Consider the following 21,400-nt stretch of genomic DNA (forward strand, 5'->3'; position numbering starts at 1 on the left):
GCCTGCCGTAGCCTCGCTCCCAGATGTGGGATGGATATGGTTCAGGGTCCGATTTCCCCAATGCTGGATGCAGGAGGACTCTAGAAGTCCAGAGGGTGTTTTGTTGTGCTCTGTTGCCAAGTACTTGGATGGTGCAGTAGTATCAAGTCAGTTCAAGTCTGGTTCAGTTGTGTGTGATGTTCAGGTATAACGAACTTGATGGAGTAGCAGCTGGAGGAGACAAAGATGGCTAAGGTCTGATCCCCACCCCCTAAGAATTCACAAGCACAAAAGAACAATTCCAATACAAGACAGAGAGAGTTGAAATGGATTAAAAAACAGGCTTATTTGGGGAGATTACGGGGTAGGCCAAGATTCAAGGAAAATTTTGGAACAGAGGAGGTTGGGGGGTTGCCTGGGTGGCTCAGTTGGTGAAATGACTGCCTTCAGCTCAGGACTTGATCCTGGAGTCCCAGGATTGAGTCCCAGGATCAAGTCCCACATCGGGCTCTTTGCTCAGTGGGGAGTCTGCTTCTTCCCCTGACTCTCTTCCCTCTCATGCTCTCTCTCAAATAAATAAATAAAATATTAAAAAAAAAAAAAGAAAGGAGGTTGGGGTGGGGTGAGGGAACTTCCAAAGAAAACCTGGGAATGTTTGGACACTCGGACTGATGTGTGGTTCCAATATCAGAGAGTCAGGTCATTGTCAATGGAACCTGACCTCTAGGCAGAGCTAAAGCCGTTCAAAGACTTTTTAGAATTATCCAGAGACAAATGGTAGGGCGACAAGATTTACCATTATTTTGAATAAAGCAAACTTCTGAGGTTAAAAAAGCTGTAATCTATTATCAACGCAAGGCAGTAATTCTGCTGAATCGATGAAAGGATCTATCCCAGAAGATTGGGTTGGATTGTGGAAAATGAAAGAAACAATTTCCTGCTATATTCATTTGCTCAATCAAAAATAAGAGGTGAAGGGTGGGAGATATTTAGATATTGCATATACTTCAAACTTAATATATTAAAAACTGGAGCCCAGGATCTCTCCTCTCAATCAGTCATTCTTTTCAGAACATGGGTGGTCTTGAATATTAGGCTAGGGCCAGCCACATGGGACAGCAAGGCTGAAAGAAGACATTGGGACCAGGTAGGAGATCATGGGGCCTCAATAGGACTCCAGTGATGGGCCCTAAAGCAAAGCAAAATGTCTAAGATCCAATCCAAATTCAGCTATGGTTTGGACAGGGAGGGGGTCAAATCCCAGGCACTGAATCTAGGAGGTGTGAAATGCTTCCATCCTGGAGGAGAGAAGATTTGGGCTTACTTATAAACTAGAGGCTGGTGTGCTCTGTCATGGGAGGAAGATACAGAAAAGGGAACCAGGAGCATCTTGTAATGCCAGAAAGTAAAGAAGCGCCCACAAAAACAAAAGAATCAGGTCATATCAAAGGGACATAGGAATCAACCTGAGAGAGCTCCCAGTGGCCAACGTTGGAACAATTTGAGCAACAAACGAAATAATGTTGGACTGGACTATAACACAGAGTTCAAAATAAGTATGCATAACTTCATACTGATATAACAAAATAATTGAATAAATAAATTAGAGGAGGAAACAAATCTTCCCTACACGAGAATTCCAAATAATATAGGTAGATATACCCCACTGCAAGAGATGGAGCTTAACAACCCCTTTCTCCTTCCAACGTAGGCTATACATAGGGGCTCGCTTCCAAAGAACAGAGTATGGAAAGAGAAAAATGATAGCTTCACTGGGGAGAAACCTGGCAGGCACTCAGTACCTTGGCCAAGTAATGAAGATTCAAAACACCAGCTGCTATCATGTACTACCTGAGACGATGTAATGAGAAGGTCATGTCGCCTCTGTGGTATTTTTCCCAAAGTACATAACCTCGGTCTAAGCCTCCAGAAAACAGAGAAACCCAAATGTAAGAACCTGCCTGCCAGTGCTCCTATGAACTGTCACGGTCGGAGAAACTGTCACAGACCAGAGGTGACTAAAGAAGCATGACAGCTACATCCAGTGTGGGCCCTAGGTTGGATGCTGGACAGAAAAAGGACTTTAGTGGAAAACCTGGTGAAATCTGAATGAAGTTTGGCACTCAGTTAAAAGTAAATGTGCCAGTGTTAATCACATAGATTTGACACGTGTACCAAAGTTCTATAAGATGTTAACATTGGGTGAAACTGGGTGAAGGACGGATGGGAACTCACTGGGCTCCCTTTGCAACTTTTCTGTAAATCTAAAATTATTCCAAAATAGAGTTTGTTAAGAAAATAAAATTCCTGGGCGCCTGGGTGGCTCAGTGGGTTAAAGCCTCTGCCTTCAGCTCAGGTCATGATCCCAGGGTCCTGGGATCGAGCCCCACTTCGGGCTCTCTGCTCAGAGGGGAGCCTGCTTCCCCCTCTCTCTCTGCCTGTCTCTCTGCCTACTTGTGATCTCTGTCAAATAAATAAATAAAATCTTTTAAAAAATGGGGTTGGCTAGATAGTAAATATTTTAGTCATTGCAAACCCCCTATGGTTGGCATTGTAACTGCTTGCCGTTGTAGCATGAGAGCAGAGACAATAAGTAAAATGAGTGTGGCTGGGTTCCAGTAAATCTTTATTTACAAAAACAGGCATCAGGCTAGCCTTGACCCACAGAACAGTTTGTCAACCCTTGTACCGAAAGAACAAAAACAGAACTGAACTTCCACATAGTAAAGGAAAAAATGGAGTAATTAATTAAAAATACTTTGTTATCCAACTAAAAGGCAAGAAATGAGAGAAAAAGAAATATAAAACAGGATGAAATAGAAAGTGCCTCGTAAAAGGGTAATTTTGATCCTAATGTTTTAGTAACTGCATTAAATAGAATGGGATGTGTAATGGGACTGGAAATGGAGGGCATGCTGTTTGGGGTGGGACAGTCTGTGCTGTGTGAGTGGAGGTCTTGGTTCTTGGATTCCCCACGAAAGATTTCTGTGAGGATCCGTGCTCTAATAAAGACAGTTGGGGTTGGGGTGGGGGGATGGGCATTAAGGAGGGCACATGATATAATGAGCACTGGGTGTTATATGTGACTGATGAGTCACTAAACTCTACCCTGAAACTAATAATACAGTATATGTTAACTAACTTGAAGTTAAATAAGGAGAGAAGAAAGTAGTAAGCACAAAGCAGTTTATTGAGGACGGTACATTCTCAAGGTGGGAGAAGGGGGAAGGCTCAGAGAAGGCAACCGCCCTGAGGCTATAGGAGTCTTTTCTGTGTGTGTGTGTGTGTGTGTGTGTGTGTGTGTGTGTGTGTTGGGTGGGGGGTGGAGGGGGTCTTGCGTCATACTTTGGTCAGCCTCTAATGGAGGCTGTGTCCAATCCTTTGAGAGAGTCCTCCCAGAGGTTGAGAGAGGTTAGGTTTTTGTTTGTTTGTTTTTTAAGATTTTTATTTATTTATTTGACAGAGAGATCACAAGTAGGCAGAGAGGAAGGCAGAGAGAGAGGGGGAAGCAGGCTCCCTGCTGAGCAGAGAGATGTGGGGCTCCATCCCAGGACCCTGGGATCATGACCTGAGCTGAAGGCAGAGGCTTTAACCCACTGAGCCACCCAGGCGCCCCGGGAGGTTAGTTTTTGATCCTACACAGTTTGTCCCTGAACCATCAGGGCAGGTTTCCCCCATGGGGAGTGGGGGGCTAAAACCCCATCACAAATATATTGTAATGAGTCTAGGGGTTACCCTGGGGCAGAGGTGGAAGAGGAGAGTGGCTTGTTCTGCACCTGTGGCTCTTGTCTGTCAGCCCAGGGGACTTGGAAGCCACAACGTCAGGATGTCGTGCCCCCAGGCTTCTAATGTGTAACCTCCTTATCACCATCCCTGCCTCCAGCCCCTGTCCAGCTAATTGCCTACTCTTATCAGTGCTCCAATTAAAATCTATTTGTTTTAGACGTGTCTCTTGCCAATAGCATATATTTAGATTTTTTTATTTATCCAATATTAAAAAGGTATAGAAAGGTTGAAAGAATGGGAACAGATACACTCTACAAGTACCAATCAAAAGAAAATCGCGAAAGCAGTACTAGTATCCGACAAAAGAGCTAAAGGCCAAAAGTGTTAGAGATAAAGACGGTCTTCACAGTGATACGAGCCTTGATTCGCCAGGAATAAATGATGATTTTAAACAAAACTTACAAATACATAAAGCAGATATTCTCGCTATTCAAAGGAGAAATAAGCAAATCGACAATCGTGATGAGAAATTTGACATACTTGTCGTAGTAATTGGTGGACAAAAGGCAGACAAAAGTTTAGGAATAATATAGATTTGAACATGGAGATGAACAGAATTGACCGAATGGTCATAGAGACATCCCCCCAACCCCAGGCAGAAGAGGAAACTCTGAAGAGACTTTTTTTTTTAAGGTTTATTTCTTTGAGAGACGAGAGAGAGAGAGAGAGAGAGAGAGAGCGCGCGCGCACACACACACACACACACACACACACACACACACACGCAGGTGCAGGGGGAGGGGCAGAAGCAAAGGGAGAGAGAGACTCCCAAGCAGACTCCCCACCCAGGACCCTGAGATCCTGACCTGAGCCCAAATCGGAGTTCAGCGCTTAACTGACTGGTCCACCCAGGTGCCCCCCGAAGAGACTATTTTCTACACCTGCAGAATTTTTAAGCAGACAGAGAATTTTTTTTAACTGACCATAAATGGGGAATAAAGTCTTAGAACAATTTAAAGGAGTGAAATTAAAGTATATATTCTGGCCACAGTCCAACTTTGTTAGATAACTGAAAAATCTCCATATGTCTAGAAACTTAAAATGAATTACTGAATAATGCATGGATCAAAGAAATCATCATAGAAATTAGAAAATAGTTGGAACAGAATGATAAAAATTCTGTGTGTCCTAACTTACAGAACAAAACTAAAGTAGTATTTAGGAGAAAATTTATACTCTCAAATGCCTATATTAGGGAAAAAGGATTAAAAGTGAATGATCTTGGCATTAATCTCAAGAAGTTAGAAAAAAAAACCCAGCCAAATAAATCCAAAGAAAGTAGAATTGTCAATTATATCTCAATAAAACTGGGGCAAAAAAGAAAGCAGAAGTAAGGAAATAATAAAGACAAAGGGAGAAATGACTGAAATGGAAAGCAAACATACAGAAGGTTGGCTCTTTGAAATTATTAATTAAAATCGACAAAACATGGGGTGCCTGGGGGGTTCAGTTGATTAAACAGATGCCTCAGGCTCAGGTCCTGATCCTGGGGTCCAGGGGTGGAGCCCCACAGCGGGGATCTCTGCTCAGCAGGGAATCTGCTTCTTCCTCTCCCTAAGCCCCTCCCTCCCCCCTCGTACTCACTCTTTCTCTCAAATAAATGCAATCTTTAAAAAAATAAAATAAAATCAACAAATCTCTAGCAAGATCAAAGATAAGAGAAAAAAGAAGACTCAAATAACCAATATCATAAAAACAAGAAGACAGTTCTGCATTTGAAAAATTTTATGTTAATATATTTGAAAATGTAGATTAAACAGAAAAAATTACTAGGAAATATAACTCACCAAAGAAGATTCAAAAAAATTTACAAACTCTTGGGATTCCTGGGTGGCTCAGGTGATTAAGCTGCTGTCTTCCACTCAGGTCATGATCTCAGGGTCCTGGGATCGAGTCCCACATGGGCCTCCTTGCTCAGTGGGGAGCCTGCTTCTCCTTCTGCCTGCAGCTCGCCCTGCTTGTGATCACTCTCTCTCTGATTTAAAAATAAATAATAAAGTATTTAAAAATATTTATAAATTCTCGATAGCACTATAACCTTCAAATAAATGAAATCTTTGGTCAAAAATATTCATTCAGGGGTGCCTGGGTGGCTCAGTGGGTTAAGGCCTCTGCCTTCAGCTGGGGTCATGGTCCCGGGGTCCTGTGATCGAGCCCCGCATTGGCTCTCTGCTGGGCAGGGAGCCTGCTTCTCCCTCTCTCTCTCTGTCTGCGCCTCTGCCTACTTGTGATCTCTGTCAAGTAAATAAATAAAATCTTTAAGAAAAAAATCTTTACTCGAAACTCCAAGCTTGTACGGCTTTGTTGACAAATTATACCAAAAGTTGAAGAATCAGATAGTTTCAATCTTTTATTTTTTAAAGATTTTATTTATTTGACAGACAGAGATCACAGGGGACAGAGAGGCAGGCAGAGAGAGAGGGGGAGGGAGGTCCCTGCCAAGCAGAGGGCCCGTTGTGGGGCTCGATCCCAGGACCTGAGATCATGACCTGAGCCGAAGGCAGAGGCTTTAACCCACTGAATCACCCAGGCGCCCCTCAAATAGTTTCAATCTTATGCAAACATTTTCAGGCATTAAAAAAAGAGGAAATAGGGGCGCCTGGGTGGCTCAGTGGGTTAAGCCGCTGCCTTCGGCTCAGGTCATGATCTCAGGGTCCTGGGATCGAGTCCCACATCGGGCTCTCTGCTCAGCAAGAAGCCTGCTTCCCTCTCTCTCTCTCTCTGCCTGCCTCTCCGTCTACTTGTGATCTCTCTCTCTGTCAAATAAATAAATAAAAAATCTTTAAAAAAAAAAAAAAAAAAAAGAGGAAATATTCCCCAACTCAGGAGTCTAGCCTGACCTTGATACCAAAAGCCTGACAAACACAGAACAAGAGAGAAAAATCACAGGATGGCCTCATTCATGAAAGTAGGGAACAAAAATCCTAAACAAAATATTAGCAGCTGGAATGCAGCATTATGTTGAAAAACAAAATGCCCAATTAACTCATGAAAATGTGTTCACAAGTTAGTAATTATTAGTAACCGGAGAGATTGAAGTTAAGCAATGGAATACTGTTACCACATACACCAGATTGGCTAAACGGAAACAGCCTGCCAATACCACACGTCGGCAGGAAAATGGAGCAGGAAGAACTGCCGTTCACCACTGGGGGAGCTATTGACACAGCCACTCCGGAGAAAACAGTTTGGCACTGTCTCCTAAAGCTTAAGTTACACATACTTTATAACCCAGCCATTCCACTCCTTGGTTGATACTGTAGAGCAGGGGTCCTTAAAGTGTGGTCCTTGGTCCAACAGTACCAGCAACAGCTGGAAACCTCTTAGAAATGCCAAGTTCCTGAGCTTTACTCCAAACTCAATCCATCAGCAACTCTAGGGATAGGGCCCAGCAGTCTGTGTTTTTACAAACTGTCCAGGTGATTCTGATGTATGTTAAAGCTTAAGAGCCATGGCCATAGAGAAACAAGAATATATATCCATGAAGATACAAGGACATGGATGTTTTTAACAGCATTGTTTATAACAGCCAAACATGGAAAACAAATGTCCATCAATATCGTAATAGATAAATGAGTTATGCAATGACTGATGAATCACAGAACACTACATCTGAAACGAATGACGTACTATATGTTGGCTAATTGAGTTTAAATTGAAAAAGAAAAAAGTGAGTTATGCAATGGTTATGCCATGCAATGAAGTACTAAAAATGAATCCCTGAGGTACAGAGTAGCGTGGATAACTCAAACATAATGGTGAGTGAATATTCAAGACATGAAGAATACATTTTTTTTTGAGATTTTGAAGAATACATTTATTAAAAAGATTTTATTTATTTCTTTGACAGAGATCACAAGTAGGCAGAGAGGCAGGGAGAGAGGGAGGGAAGCAGGCTCCCCACTGAGCAAGGAGCCCGATGCGGGGCTTGATCCCAAGACCCTGAGATCATGACCTGAGCTGAAGGCAGAGGCTTAATCCACTGAGCCACCCAGATACCCCCAAGGAATACATTTTTAAACACATAGAGAAAAAAGTGGGGCGACTGGGTGGCTCAGTTGCTTAAGCGTCTGACTTTGGCTCAGGTCACCATCCTGGGGTCCTGGGATTAAGCCCTGTGTCTGGCTCTCTGCTCAGAGGGAAGCCTGCTTCTCCCTCTCCCTTTGCCCCTCCCCCTGCTTAGAGACTCCTCTCTCTCTCACTCTCTCTCAAATAAATAAATAAAATCCTTTTTTAAAAGTGTTTGTCAAATTGTACACACGTGTTCTTCGAACCAAAACTGTACCTCCACCCCTAACCTTAGAACTCCAGGCTGGCATATATGAGTAACCTGCCACGGAAGGTGTGCTCAGCCTATCAAGTATCATTCTTTATAATCTCTATAGTGACTGCAAAGCCTTTCATAATATGGATATATCATGTGTTTTTTAACCACTTCCTTGATGATGGGCTTACTGAGAATATTACTTTGGCTACCCCAGTGGGTTGAAAATTCTGTAAGGTGAGATACCATCATTGTCTTTTTCAAAAACAGTGCCTGCTATTCAATAGTTATTTAATTGAATTGATCTTCCAAATTAATATTCCTACAAGAAAAAAAAATACCCTGGCCAGTTTTATTCATCTTTAGTATAGCATAAGTTGATTCTTTGTAAATTTTGTTACAGTGAATTACCCATAGAGAATCCAGTTAACTCTGGGTATAATGACATAATAAATCTTCTAGAAAATGAGACTATGGATTTTGGAGTTGAGTGATCCTCTAAGATCATTTAATCTCCCTAAGTGACATCTCTTCTCTGTTTCAATGCTATAGCAACTAAGAAATGTGTCAAACTTTGGAGTTAGGAAACCATATATAATCACATTTCCTGAGAGTATCTGTATCTGTACTTAAGATAGCCTAGCTTTCCTAAATGTACTTGCCTCAGTATTCTAATTCGTGATTGGGAACATATGACAGCAGACCTGGACCTCTAGGGAGTGAATGATTCCAGAGAAGATGCTTATAGGACAAGACTAGCCCTTTGGAGGGGCTGCTCCTTTGAAATCTTGCCTCCATATGCTCTATGCCAACTTGTCCAACCCAATCCTAGTAGAATGCTAAAGGAGGTCTTCCCTGAGCATTGGCTGCCAAGGCAGAGCCCATGGGCAGCTGCAGGAAGGGGCCTCTGATGGACACCTCTCAGAGAAGAGACCCAAGCAGCTCGCACATTGGCTGGGCCCTGTCAGGTTTACCTTGCAATGACCATTGTGATGTCATATGGAGTCACAACCTTGAGGGGTAATATTGTTTGGCTGAGAGGGGCAGGGGGTTGAGAAATGGCACCGATTTGGGGGCTGGCCATACCGCCTCCATCATGCGTCAGCCTTCTACTACTATTTGGTTTCCTCGTTTGGGGGCTTTGGCTGCTCTTCTCTGGGAGACAGAGCAGGGAGCAGGTGGCAGCCAAGAGAGCCTCAGAGGTATGTGATGCAACCTTCCCTGGAAATCCACTGCTCCCCGTCCCTGCCTCGGAAGCACTGGAAACTCCGACGTCTTGGGCCAGGGGAGGAACTGGGTGGGGGAAGAGGGGAGTTGAGACAGTGCCTGTGGATGTCTTCCTATAAGTGTAAATCATGCTCAATCCTGTTCCTTTCAGTTTATTTCAACAAACCTTGAGCTCCTATTATATATGGTGGCGTGCTAGACATTGAGGAAAAATAAAACCCCAACCCCACCCTCTAGGAGCTCTAGGCGAACCTGGGGAGACAGATGGATATATACATAATGAAAGAGAAAATGATAAGAGTTAATAGAAGTATAAATACTGCTGAAGAGGTTGGAGGCAGTCTTTTGAAGCAGGGGGATCTAGAAAATGCCTCCGGGGGAGCTCAGTTTTGAATTGTGCTTCAGAAGAAGGGAAGGGCTTTGAAGATGGATAGGGTGGGTGGAAGAAAGTAGGGAAGACTTTCCAGTTGGAAGCAATGGATTGGGGAAAAGCAGGGGAAACTGAAGAGTGTTGGATGTGTTTGAAGAGAGGACACCTATGTGGTTGGAATGTAGAAGTATAGGGAGGTCAGTGAGAGGAAAATCTGGAAAATTGACAGAGGTGACATTGTAGAGGGCTTTCAATGCCAGACTGAAGAGTTTGTGTGTGTGTGTGTGTATATATATATGTGTGTGTGTGTGTGTGTTTGTGTGTGTGTGTGTGTATTCATTCTATATGCAATGGAAAGATGTCAAGGGGTGCCTGGGTGGCTCAGGACCACAGTTTGAAAGTGAAACTTTAAAATAACTTCAGTAAGTGTCTATGGCAGTTGTCTGGGTAGCTAAGCCAGTTGGAGACTGTTAACGAGGTAGTGGGAAGGAGGGAAAGGTAATTAAAGCAGGATGGTAGGAGAAGCATGGATTCGTTCCTCAGATGTTGACCACCCACCACCACCACCCTGTACAAGGCACTCCTTTAGGCTCTATGGATACAGCGGTAAATGGAAGGGATAAAAATCTTTGCCCTCAGGGGGCTATTGTGACAATAGTTTGGATGTGAAAAGTAAAGCAGAGGGAAGGGACTGGGTCTGGTTTTATTCCTGATTGGACCTCAAATACAAGAGTTAATTATAAATATTATCACTGTTTTCCTACATGGTCTATATTCATCTTTGTATTCCCTATGCCTAGTATCCTGCCTGACATTTAATAAGTGTTCCTTTGGTGTTTGTGAATTGAATAAATGACTTTTCAATTTTAACTCTGACAAGATGATGGCATTTTGAACAACATAGGAAACATTAGGCAGAAGTTGTGTGGTAGGAGGCTGAAAATTAACTATGCCATTTGAAGTGCTTGTAAATTTATGTGGAGATATTCACCTTGCCGCTCAAATTAATTGTCTAGACCTGTACTATCCAGTCCGGTATCCACTGGCCACGTGGGGCCATTCAAATTTAAATTAATCAAAATTACATAAAATTTAAAATTCAGTTCCTTAATCATATTGTGGAAGTTTCAAGTATCACATGTGGCTAGAGGCTAGCACATTGGACAGAGCAGATCTTGGATATTTCCATCATCATAGAAAATTCTATTGGACAGCATTAGCCTATACTCTAGATCTTGGAGGTAGATCTAGTTATCAATATATTTGGCCAGAAAGTTCCTTTCAATGTTTTTTTTTCTCAGAAACATCTCTCAAACACAGCACTCCCACTTGAGTATTACTGTCTTCACTAGGACTTCATCTATTTATGGTATGCTAGCTGGTCTCCTACACACTTTTTCCAGCCTAGAGCATAGAACATAGCCCTGGCTTTATGGAAGAGAAACTACACACACAGAGCTTCCCATGGCTGACTGTGTCACTCCGCCAAAACTGACGGAACAAACAAAATCTCTCAGCATCCGACCACCTGCAGCAGCTTTTCCCAGCCTGTTCTGACCCTCAAAACTTTCGTTGTCAAAATTTGTCAACCCCTTGGGAATTTATACATTGCTTTATCTCTTTTTCATAATACATGATAAGTGACATTGGGTATATAATATTTTCATTTTAAAGCAGCATTTTTTTAAAGTTGCAAAGTTCATTTTAACATCTTTAAGAGGGAAAGACAAATGCCCACTTTTCCCCATGTAACAGGTGAGGCATGAAAGTTAATTGACTTTAACAGGTGTGAATTGTTCCAGAACACTTAGGTATAAGAAAGGGCAAATACAGTTCCTTGTCTACATCGAGTATAATCTGCTTTAAGCCTCCTATCACCTAGGTTGGCAAAAAAGCCCAAGGTCTGTTTTTCCTCCCCAAACCTTTGTATTGTCTGGGAATTCTGGAGCTTTTGCAGTTTATCCCAAATGGCGGAAGGTCAGGTCCTTTTTTTAAAAACAAAGATTTTATTTTTATTTATTTAGAGAGAGCGTGTGTAGAAGCAGGGGGGAGGGGCAGTGAGGGAGAGAGAGAGAGAGAAACCTCAAGTCGGTTTCCCACTGAGCATGGAGCCCAATGTGGGGCTTGATCCCATGACTCTCAGATCAGGACATGACCCCAAATCAAGAGACACTCTACCAACTGACCCACCCAGGTGCCCTGAGGGTTAGGTCCTTAAACCATGGGAATAACTTGCTTTTCATCTTTGCCATCTGAAGGCAAAAACTGTGGCTCAGTTCCAATGTGCCAAGCTTGGTCACAGAGACCTTTGTCAAGACTCCCAGTCTACCATCTCTGAGATCCTAGGACCAGGAGGACCTAAATCCCACCAGGCTCAGGGCCTCATTATTCCAGCATAACTGCAGCTGCAGCATTGTTTCTGTACCAGGAAGCCGGCTGCCTGTTCTTCTCCACCCTGGAAACACCAAATACTAGGCCTCTGGCACCATTCCCTTTAAAATCCTCCACAGGTTTAGTCTTATATGAGGGGTGTCTTTTAGGTTCTTGCCAATTTTTCAGCAGGCGAGACGTAACTCCTTGCTGTGGATTGGGAAAACTAAGTCCTTAAGAACAAAGGCCTGGCTACCCTCTTTGGGGACGCAAACATTCGTTCCTTTCCCGGAAGGATATATAGTGTCAATTCCTCATTGTAACCTTGCTACATAATTAATACAATTTCTTAGTACATATATATCTAAAAAAAGCTTTTTTGTCAAGTACACTTTTCATTCGGGCATAACTGTAAACAGCAAAATGCATAGATCTTAAACGTACAGTTTGATGAGTTTTGATAAATTTATACACCTATTAACTAGCACCCCCAATCAAGCTTATAATACTGCCATAATCCTAGAGAGTTCATTCATGATCCTTTCCAGTCTGTTCTCCTCCCACCCAGAGGCAATCTCTATTCTGATGTCTTCAGTCATGGATTAATTTTGCCTCGTTTGAACCTTATAAAAATAGAATTATACAACCATTGGGAGATGAATGGAAAAAGATGATGTGATATACAGATCCAATGGAATATTATTTGGCCATAAAAATGATTGAAATCTTGCCATTTGCAACAGCACAGGTGGATCAGGAGAGTGTAATGCTAAGCAAAATAAGCCAGTCAAAGAAAGACAAATTCCATATGATTTCACTCACATGTGCCATTTGAGAAACAAAACAAATGAACAAAAGAAAAAATGAGAAAGACAAACCAAAATACAGACTTAGCTATAGAAAACAAACAGATGGTTACCAGAGGGGAGGTGGGTGGGAGGATGAATGAAATAGGTGAAGGAGATTAAGAGTATACTATCTTTATTCTTTTGAAGATTTTTTTTTTAAAGTAATCTTTATACATAACACGGGGGTCAAACCTACAGTCCCAAGATCGAGAGTGGCACACTCTACCAACCGAGCCAGCCAGGCACCATAAGAGTATCTTGAGCTCCGAGTAATCTATAGAACTGTTGAGTCACTGTATTATATACTTGAAACTGAATATAACACTGTATGTTAACTATGCAGGAGTTAAAATTTAAGAAATAAAAAAAAAACTTCCTTCTTGCATATTGCATTTCAAAAAGTCAGTTATGTTTTAGTTAAAATGTATATAAAGTGTCTATAAAATGTAAGATAAAGCTTCAAGATGTTAATTGTAAAGATACATTGTTGATGTGGAACCCTGTTTCTGTTGGAAATATGCCTGGCCATGTGCTATGTATGTTTAATTTTAGTAGATGATACCAAACAGTTCTCTAAAGTAATTATACCAATTCATACTTCCATTAGTAGAGTAGGAGAATTCTAGTTTCTCCACATTCTTGTTAACACTTGACATTGACCATCTTTTTAAGTTTAGCTACTCTAGGTAGTGTGTTTGGCATTGCATTGTAGTTTTTAATGCGCATTTCCATGTTTACTAATGATATTGAGAAACTTCGTATGTTTGTTGGTCATTTGAAAATCCTCTTTTGTGACCTTCCTGTTCAATTTTCGGGCCCATTTTTAATGGTTGGATTGTCAATCTTTACTTACTAATTTGTAGGAACTCTTTAAATATTATAGACATGAATTGTGGGTCAGATATAGGTACTAAAAATAAATCTTCCCACTGTGGCTTATCTTTTCACTCACAGTGGTGTGCTAATGAACAGAAGTTCTTGATTTTAATGAAATCCAATATATCAGTTTTTGCTTTTATGCTCAGGGCTTTTTTGTCGTTTCCAGTGTAAGAAATTTTTGCCTGCCCCCAGGCTGTGCTAATAGTCTTCTATGTTTCTTCTAGAAGCCCCACCACCACCTTTTTTTTTCGTTTACATTAAGGCCTATGATCCATCTCAAATTACTTTTTTGTGTATGGTATAAGGTAGGGATCAAAGTTCTTTTTTCTGGGGCACCTGGGTGGCTCAGAGGGTTAAAGCCTCAGCCTTTGGCTCAGGTCATGATCTCAGCAGGGAGCCTGCTTCCTCCTCTCTCTGACTGCCTCTCTGCCTACTTGTGATCTCTGTCTGTCAAATAAATAAATAAAATATTTAAAAAAAAAAAGTTCTTTTTTCCTCCCGTAGAATTATCCAATCCCTCCAGGAAGCCGGGGACTGGGTGAAATTAGAGAGCCAATCACCTTGGGCACAAAATTTAAGGGGCATCAAAAAGCTTAGTAAACAAGGTAATATTTAATACAATGTTATTTAAAAATAAAAATTAATGTGGAAACTTTATGATGAACAAAATACCAAAATTTTAAATCTGACCCTACACTTAGGGTGTAGGTCACACACACTAAGTATACGACTACCTCACCATCACACTCTAAACTCCAGTCGTTTCTCCCGGCAACATTTATTGAAAAGACCACCACTTTTTCTCTTTCAATTGCATTGATGACCCTGTCATAAATCATATAAATGTACACATGTGTGGGTCAATTTCAGGGCTCTTTATTTTGTTACATTGGTCTGTCTGTCCTTGTACTTCACTGTCTTTATTAATGTGACTTTGTAGTAAGTCTTGAAGTTTGGTTGTGTCTTACAACTTTGATCTTCTTCAAAACTGTCTAGTTATTCTAGGTCATTGGCATTTCTTTTTTTTTTTAAGATTTATTTTATTTATTTTAGAGAGCATGTGCCCACGTGCGAGCTGGGGGAGGGGCAGAGGGAGAGCGAGAGAGAGAGAATCTCAAGCAACTTCCTACTAAGTGCAATGCCCAATGCAGGATCACAACCCAAGCCAAAACCAGGAGTTGGACACTCAACTGACAGAGCCACCCAGGCATCCCAAGTCATTGGCATTTCTGTATTTTTAAATTATCCTGTTAATTGTCACACAAAAATATGCAGGATTTTTATTGGAATTGCACTGAATTTATAGGTCAGTTTAAAGATAATTAATATAGTAAAAATGATAAGTCTTCTGATCCATGAATGTGTTTGTCTTTCCCTTTATTTAGGCCTTTTTAATTTCTTTTAATAATATTTAGCTTTCAATAAAGAGGGATTTTTGGAGCTATAGTAAATAATTTTTTGTCATTTTAAGGAAATTTTTAAACATATCAAAAGCACATAGAAGTGCATAATAAGGGGCACCTGGGTGGCTCAGTGGGTTAAAGCCTCTGCCTTTGCTCAGGTCATGATCCCAGGGGGTCCTGGGATCCAGCGGAGCCCTGAGTTGGGCTCTCTGCTCAGCGGTGAGCCTGCTTCCCTTCCTCCCTCTCTGCCTGCCTCTCTGCCTACTTATGATCTCTGTCTGTCAAATAAATAAATAAATAAATAAATCTTTTTAAAAAAAAGTGCATAATGAATCTTCATGATTCCGTAACCCAGGTTCAACTCTGACATTGTTTTGAGGCTAATGTCGGGTAACATAATTTCACTCATAATTAAATATGTGTTTCGAAAAGGTAAAGACTATTTTAAGAGAAAATACTTAATCACAGTATCATTGTATGCCTAAAAATTTAGCAATAATCTTTGAGTACCATCAAATATCCATCAGTATTCAAATACTAAATGTATCATAAATGATAAAAATCATTTTTTACAGTCTGTTTGACTCAAGATCTAAATAAGGTTCACATATTGAGATTGGTTGGTGTGTTTAATTTCCTTATAATTTGTAGATTCCCTACCTCCATAGCTTTCTTTTATTCTTTCCATTTATATGTTAAAGAAATGGATCATTTGTCCTCTAGAGTTTTGCGGGCAAGATTTTACTGATTAAATACCCATGTTGTTATTTTATATGTTCCATTTTTCTTCTCTATTTCTTTAAATGGGGAAGTTGGGTCTAAGACTTATCAGAATTACTTCTTTGGAGGGATGGGAGACAATTTCAAAGGTCATGATGATCATTAGGAGGGACACAATGTCTGGTATTTTATTTTATTTTTTAATTTTTATTATTATTTTTTAAAAGATTTTATTTATTTATTTGGCAGACAGAGATCACAAGTAGGCAGAGAGGCAGGCAGACAGAGAGAGGGAAGCAGGCTCCCCGCTGAGCAGAGAGCCCAATGTGGGGCTCAATCCGAGGACGCTGGGATCATGACCTGAACCGAAGGCAGAGGCTTTAACCCACTGAGCCACCCAGGTGCCCCAACATCTGGTCTTTTAAATGCCATTTTCTAGGGGCACCTGCCTGGCTCAGTCAGTAGAGCATGTGACTCTTGATCTTGGGATAGTAAGTTTGAGCCCCACACTGGGTGTAGAGTTTATTTAAAAATAAAATCTTTTTTTTTTTTAAGATTTTATTTATTTATTTGACAGACAGAGATCACAAGTAGGTATAGATGCAGGCAGAGAGAGAGAGAGGAGGAAGCAGGCTCCCTGCTGAGCAGAGAGCCCGATGTGGGGCTTGATCCCAGGACCCTGAGATCATAACCTGAGCCGAAGGCAGAAGCTTAACCCACTGAGCCACCCAGGCACCCATAAATAAAATCTTTAAAAAATAATAATAAATACCTCAAAATAAAATGGACTTTTCAAAAAAAAAGTTTTTCTATATTGACCTTTTATCTAAAAATCTTGCTAAATTTGCTTATCAATCCTGAAAATGGATCGATAGATGCTTTTCCAAAAGCATTTTGTGATTCCCTACACAGTCACATTGTCTGCATATGATAACTTTATTTCTTCCTTTCTAATCCTATGACTTCTATTTCTTTTCCTTGCTTTATTGCCTGGAGTAGGATTCCCAGTGCTATGTTCAGTAGACAGTGGGGATTTTTCTCTTCTTTTTTTATGTAGAGGAAGGTTTTCTTTAATTCACCATTTATGCGTAATGTTTGCTGTGTGGTTTTTGTAAATATTGTTTAGCAGATGAAGAAAGCTCCCTTTTACTTCTGGTTTGCTAAGAATTTTAGCATGAATGGGTGTTGAATTTTATCAAGCACTTTTTCTGCCTCTCTTTAGATGTTCATATGATTTTTCTTGTTTATTCTATTAAAGTGCTGAATTACAATGAATTTTTAAAATAATAAACCAACTGTGAATTCCTGAAACAAATATAACATGCTTGTGATACTGTTCATGATCCTTTTTATTTATTGTTATATCAAGTTTGCCAATATTAAGTTTAGGAATTTTGCGTCTGTTTCCATGAAAGGGACTGACCTGTGAGTTTTCCTTTCTAATAATGTCTTGATCAGATTCTAGAATCAAGGTTAATCAGCCTCCTAAAGTAAAGGGAGAAATAACGTTTCTTTTCTACCTCATTAGCATAACCAAGGCATTCCTATCACTCGGGAAATTCCCAGTGTTTTTGAAGCTGTGTGTCAGGAGTCTGGGACAAACAGCAGATGTGTTCTTTATTATAACACCACACAGACACACACATATATAGATACACACACACACACCCACCCACACACACATACACAGTGGGGTGAGGGGAGAGAGATATTGAAAGATTGGCTGATATTAATATATTTGTGGAGGCTGATAAATCCAAACTTCTTGAGGCAGGCTGGAAACGTAGGCAGGGTTTCTATTTTCAATCTTTTTAAAAAAATTAAATTATTATTATTTTTAAAAGTATTTTATTTATTTATTTGACACAGACAGAGATACAGTGAAAGAGGGAACACAAGCAGGGGGAGTGGGAGAGGGAGAAGCAGGCTTCCAGCTGAGCAGGGAGCCAGATGCAGGGCTTGATCCCAGGACCCTGGGATCATGACTTGAGCAGAAGGCAGATGCTTGACGACTGAACCACCTAGGTACCCCTAAGTATCCAACTCTTGATCTCAGCTTAGGTCTTGATATTGATCTTTATGTTGATCTTAGGGTCATGAGGTCAAGCTCTCCATTGGGCCCAGTATGGAGCCAACTTAAAAAAAAAAAAAATACAACTGATTTTTGTGTGTTGATACTGCATTCTGTAACTTTGCTAAATTCATTTATTAGTTCTAATTGGTTTTTTTGTGTGTTGTGTGTGTTCTTTACGATTTTCTGTAAATAAGATTATGTCATCTGTGAATAGAGATAGAGATTGTTTAACTTTTCCTTTCCAAAGGAAAGGATGGCTTTGATTTTTCTTACCTAATTGCTCTGGTTGGAGTTTCTAGCACAATGTTAAAGAAAAGTAGTGAAATTGAGCTTCCTTGTCTGTTCACTACCCTAAAAGAAAAGCTCTCAGGCTTTCGCTATTGAGAATGATATTAGCTATGGGTTTTTCTTTAATACCCCTTACTATATTGAGGAAATTCCCTTCTATCCCTAATTTGTTGAGTGTTTTTATTTTTTTATTAAATCATGAATAGTTGTGGGATTTTGGCAATCATTTTTCTCCCCCAGTTGAGATTAACTGTCCAGCTTTTTCCCCCTTTGTGTTATTAATGTGGTGTATCACATTGATTGATTTTCTTATGTTGAACCACCATTCTTGGGAGAATTTTTGCTTTTAACACTTTTATTCAACACTGTTTAGCTAAAACATTTGGCAATACTATGAATAATATTATGTAGGCTCTTATAATACACTCTCCGAGACTGATATCATGATTCAAAAGGGAGAAATAAAAACTGTTTTATTTGAAATGGTAACAAATGTAATTTCTGCCTTTAAAGTGACCTGGAACATGCTTGCAAAAAACTCAGGAGTTTATGTTACTGATCGGGAAATTCTGACCTAAAGGATAAAGTAAAAATTCCATCATTTGGCAAAATCTGGCTTCCACTTCTATTTTCAGCTTTTGTCTTAGCAAATGTGCACCTGACACTCATGACTTTATAATCTTCTTGGTGATGTTACTTTTGACTTGTGTGGAATGCTCTTTTTTCACCTAAAAACTTTCTGCTGATTCTTCAGACTCCAGTACAAATGGCCACTTCTTGAGTAATTTTTCCCATCTCCCCCAGGCAGTTAATCACTGTCCTTTTATTCTCTAACACTTATATTTCTGTTAATATTTATTTATTAATATATCTTTAAATTTCAATAAATTTGTTTATCAATATATTTAGATGTTTCTGTTATATATTTATTTATATATTATTTATGTGTTATAGATTTACCACACTGTATTATAACTTAGCTGTTTAGACATCTGTTTTCCCCATTAATGTGAATTCCCAGAATACAGGGGTCATATTTATCTTTGTAGTCCTAACACCCCACCTAATGCCTAGAACTTAGTAAGCACTCATTAAATGATCTATGAATACATGCATGGGGTGCCAGTTGTGCTGTGGTTATGGACACCAACTGTATCAATATTTGTGTCTGTAAGAGGAAATGTGCTCTTGATTCTCTAACCTAGAACATTTTCTGATTTTATTCTTTTCTCTTTGTGCCTCTCTAGACTTCAAAACAGCAAAAATTCAAAAAGATCCAGAAACTCACAGGTCAGAAAGATCCTATCCTTTATTCTTCAGCTCAAGGCTAATGACAAATCAACTGTGGGTCTGCTTTAAAACTCCAGACTTTAATAACAGGTTGAGGGAGGGAATTTGAAAAAGATTATGTAAATGAAAGAAATGTGCTTATTCTTTCTAGCATCTCCAAAGATGCTAGATTCTTTTTAGCAACTTCCAAAAAGATGTAAACAGATTGATAATTCTTCCTATGCTTCCTTTCCCCATGCTTTCTTGCCTAATTTTCCTTTTGTGTAGAACTCAAAGTATCAGGAAAGAAATTTGGTGAAACTAATGTTTGGTGCAGGAAGTTCCGATAACTTTTTCCCCTGTCATAGACACTGGATAGAATCCCTTGGGGGAAAAAAATATGTGTTATGAACTTTGGTTCCCCTATTCCAACTCCCTACTCGCATGATTGTTCCTGCTCTTTCCAACAGCTTCATCTACTCCATGGTGAAGGCAGCATAGTAGAGTTCAAAATATAAAAACTTGAGCCCTGGGTTAAGTCTGAGCTCTACCACTAATTAACTTAATGATCCTAGGCATGATTTCACCTTTGTTTTCTTATCTGTAAACAAGGGGGTGGAACAAGGTAGAGGTGGTATCAACAATTAGGGTGCTAAAAGCTTCTTTACCTCTGCTCCCAGCTTCCCGGTGGGAAGAAAATCTTAGGATGAGCTGCTCTGAAGCTAATCGGACACAGTAAATAGAGTTGACCTTCACTATCTATTCCTCCTCTCTTCAGCTTACTCTACTGATAAACTCTTTTTTTTTTTTTTAAGATTTTCTTTATTTATTTGACAGAGAGAGAAATCACAAGTAGGCAGAGAGGCAGGCAGAGAGAGAAGGGGAAGCAGGCTCGCCACTGAGCAGAGAGCCCGATGTGGGGCTCGATCCCAGGACCCTGGGATCATGACCTGAGCCAAAGGCAGAGGTTTTAACCCACTGAGCCACCCAGGCGCCCCAATAAACTCTTTATGAGTTAGGAGAAAGGTACCTAGTACTGTTTTACTTCCCTCACAATGACAGCTGTTCCTTTTCTAAGTTAAGTCACTATTCTTACTGGTTTCCTTACTAGTACTTTAATATCACTTCAGTGACATTGACCTACTCTTGTGTCCAGCTTTTCAGGTCTCCCTATGGGATGGGCCCAGGAGTATGCACTCTGGTCAATGGACAGAAGTCTTCAACAGATCTTCCAACATCTGGAATGTGCAAGGTCAGGGAAGGTCATTTCTGGGAGGCGGTTGGGTGGTGGAAGTTTTTGTTTTTGTCTTAAGTAAACTCTACCCACAATGTGGGGGTTGAATTCTTGAGATCAAGAATTGCATGCTCGGGGCGCCTGGGTGGCTCAGTGGATTAAAGCCTCTGCCTTGGGCTCAGGTCTTGGTCTCAGGGTCCTGGGATCGAGCCCTGCATCGGGCTCTCTGCTCAGCAGGAAGCCTGCTTCCTCCTCTCTCTCTCTCTGCCTGCCTCTCTGACTACTTGTAATCTCTGTCTATCGAATAAAAAAAAAAAAAAAAGAATTGCATGCTCTACCAACTGAGCTAGCCAGATGCTCCAAAGGTGGTAGAACTTTTAAGAGGGAGGGAGGAAGAGACCAAAGAAGGGAGGTAGTAGAGAGGGAAAGAGGGAAAGAATAAGAGAGGGAAAAGAGCGATTGTTAGTTAGTCATTTACATAGTTTGGGCAGTGGGGATAAATTCTGGGTCCAAAGGTTTAGTCCATGGATCATTTCTGATTGGAATGGAGACCCATACCTTCCTCTCCTCCTCGTAGAGGAATTCTTTACTTAAGTAATTGCTATTGGGGAAAACAACCTCTTTTGTTGTTATTGTTCTCCCTCAGGCCAAAATACTTCACATGTGAAATAGCCGTTACCTTTCCCTTT

General features: G+C 40.5%; 1 long non-coding RNA gene across 1 annotated transcript; it reads left to right on the forward strand.

The window, feature by feature from the left end:
* Positions 1–8,666: 8,666 nt before the first annotated feature.
* Positions 8,667–20,839, forward strand: LOC125108678 (uncharacterized). The gene is made up of 4 exons (XR_007129989.1): positions 8,667–9,231; positions 19,456–19,498; positions 20,158–20,212; positions 20,634–20,839. It is a non-coding gene; the product is annotated as an uncharacterized LOC125108678 (long non-coding RNA).
* The last annotated feature ends 561 nt before the right edge of the window (positions 20,840–21,400 follow it).

The sequence above is a fragment of the Lutra lutra genome, chromosome 9, assembly GCF_902655055.1.
Source record: "Lutra lutra chromosome 9, mLutLut1.2, whole genome shotgun sequence".
In the NCBI taxonomy this organism is placed as follows: Eukaryota; Metazoa; Chordata; class Mammalia; order Carnivora; family Mustelidae; genus Lutra; species Lutra lutra.